The sequence below is a fragment of the Triticum dicoccoides genome, chromosome 3A, assembly GCF_002162155.2.
Source record: "Triticum dicoccoides isolate Atlit2015 ecotype Zavitan chromosome 3A, WEW_v2.0, whole genome shotgun sequence".
NCBI classification, from domain to species: domain Eukaryota; kingdom Viridiplantae; phylum Streptophyta; class Magnoliopsida; order Poales; family Poaceae; genus Triticum; species Triticum dicoccoides.
The window spans coordinates 196783-199842 of record NC_041384.1 but is presented as its reverse complement, the minus strand read 5'-3'; positions in this window follow the sequence as shown (position 1 = coordinate 199842).

Sequence of the window (3060 nt, the reverse complement as noted above, 5' to 3'; positions counted from 1 at the left end):
TTGGACCCCTTAGTTTTAGAGTATTTTGTTGGACCGTTCTCTACTGAAATTGATGAGCCGGATATTTCCTTGATTGAGAAAGTGGTCCCATGTGTATCTTTAGTTATGAACAATGAGCTCATGAAGCCTTATTCAGCAGATGATGTTCAGAAGGCTTTATTCTCGGTTGGTGATTTGAGGGCACCAGGTACGGATGGGTTACACACAATCTTGTTTTTTTAAGTGATGGCATATTTATCGATGATGATTTGACTACTAAAGTTCTTAAAGCCATAAATGAAAAAGTAATTCCAGTTGACTGGAATGATACAATTATAGTTCTTATGCTCAAAGTGGATGATCCAGAAAATATTACACAATACAGACCAATTAGCCTATGGAATGTTCTTTTATAAAGTTATTTCAAAGATGGTAGCTTTCATGTTAAAGTCCTGGATGATATTATATCCCCAGTTGATAGTGCTTTTGTTCCTAGCAGACTAATCACTGACAACATCTTATTAGCATATGAAAGTCTACATGTTATAAAAACAGGAAGAAAGAGAAGGTTGGATATTGTGTTGTCAAGATAGATATGCATGAAGCCTATGACAGAGTTGAATGGAAGTTTCTGGAGAAAATGATTGGATTTTCATAGTGAGTTTGTCCAACTGATAATGGCCTACGTTCGGTCTGTGAAATACAAGGTCCGATTTAATGATTAGGAGAATGAAGGTTTTATTCCAACTAGGGGGCTCCGTCAGGGAGATCCCGTGTCCCAATTTTTCCTTTTTGATGTGTGCAGAAGGTTTGTCTAGTACTTTGGCTCAAAAAGAGGAGGTTCGTGGCATTGAAGGTGTCAAGGTGTGCACAAATGCACCATCAGTTTCACATTTACTTTTTGTTGATAATTCCTTAATCCTTATGAAAGCATATATGATTAATGCAACCTCATTGAGACATGCATTAGATGAATATTGTGCAAGCTTAGGACAGTTGGTGAGTGGAGGGAAAAGTAGTATCTTTTTTAGTCCAAATGTTGCAGTAGAGGTGAAAACCCTAATGTGTGTTGAGCTTAATATCTTGACTGAGGCAATGTCCGATAAGTATCTCGGCCTTCCAGCCATGATTGGGCTAGATAGAAGTGATAGCTTTGAATATCTTGTTGAAAGGATTATGAACTATTTCAAGGGCTGGAAGGAAATATTACTATCCATGGAGGCATTTTGGTTGGGGGGGCACTAAAGAGGAAAAAAAGAATGCACTGGTTTGCATGGTGGAGAATGTGTTTACTCAAGGAAAAAGGAGGAATGTGGTTCAGACCTGCATGCTTTTAATTTGGCTATGCTAGCAAAGCAGAGTTGGAGATTAATAACACACTTTATGTGCACAAGTGTTAAGAGCAAAAAATTACCCTGGCGGCAATCTACTCAATGCTGGCCCCAAAAAGGGACCCTCTTTTACATGGCAGAGTATTGTGGCAGGCCTCCAAACTTTTAAAAGAGCCATATTTGGAGAGTGGGACCAGGTACAAGGATCAATATTTGGTGGAAAGTCACTCTAGGAAAATTATCACACGGAGAGGGGATGTGTTACTCAGCATTGTTGACGAGCTTATAGATCCTGTTATAGGTTGGTGGGATGAAACATTGATTAGAAGTATTTTTCTACCATTGGATGTTGAAAGAATATTAAGGATTCCATTGACAGACCAGCTTCCAGAAATTTTTGTGGCTTGTAATTCAACTAGATCACATTTCTTTTTCTGTTTGACCAGCTTACCATATCGAATGGGAGCATCAATTTGGGCCAAGGCTGAGAAGTGCGCCGACGGAGACATCATATATCAACCGAGTTTGGGACATTATGTGGAAGCTTCAAATCCTAGGTAAAATAAAAATCTTTGTGTGGAGAGCATTGCATGGAATCATACCCGATGTGGGTGTTCTTCGGACCAGACACACATTAATGTATCGCCACAATGTCCTATTTTGTCAGGACGGGCCGGAGGATATAAGACATGTTGTTTTCACTTGCAAGAGAGCACAACGGGTATGGAAGTCTTTGGGATTAGATGAGATCATTGATCAAGCCTTGTGCACCGACCGCTCATGTTCAATAGTGCTTGAAGAAATATCGAGATCCCCGGTGAGGAAATCACCTGTTTTGGGACAACTTGGGCTTCAGGAGACGATTATCATCGGCGCATGGTATATCTGGTGGGAACGTCGAGAAGCAGTGAAAGGGCAAAGTGTTAAAAGACTGCCTAGCGCGAAATGGCAGAAGGCAGCGCTAGGATGTTAGAAACAGAACATTGATATTGCATTTTGTGATAGCGGGAATGGGGCTATTGGTACTATGTTACGCAAAATCACAGAGGAGAAGTAGTAGCTGGAGCTTCGGAGGGAATATACCATTCCCTAAACGCGACACACACGACGGAGGCTAGGGCTCTTGGTCGGGAAGAGGTCGTCTTTTGCGGCATGACCAAAGTGAGGGTGGAGTCGGATTGTCTAGAGATGGTGGAAGCATGTACGGAAAGAACATTCAGCTGTCCTAGCGGATTGCTTTGAGGTAGCTCATGGCGATCTCTCTTCCAGGCACATGTTCATCATTGCATATCCCGATTTTTGACATGATATAAATTGGTTCTTGTGGATGTCGGTATAGTTTCCAACAAACTTGATGAATGACCTTAGTCGAAGCTAACATGGGGGGTAAGGGCCTCCTCTCCACAACTCCGCTCCCGGAGCTGGAAGAGCGGCAGTTCAAAATCGCGGAGTGGGATAGGAGGCGCTCCACAGATCCTCTGATTTCACGAAGCGGGAATATTACCGAACAACCCCTCAATAAGAAAGAAGGGAGTAGTAGTATCTTTACTATTAAAGGGGGATCGAACGTCGTGATGGTTCAACCTCCTTCGATACCCCCACCTCGTTCGATCCCCCACCCCCCACGCACGAACCCACCCTCCAAACCAGCGAAAAAAGAGAAAATCCCGCACGTCTCCACACAACCACGATCTCACTCAAATCTCTACTATTAAAGGGGGATCGAACGTCGTGATGGTTCAACCTCCTT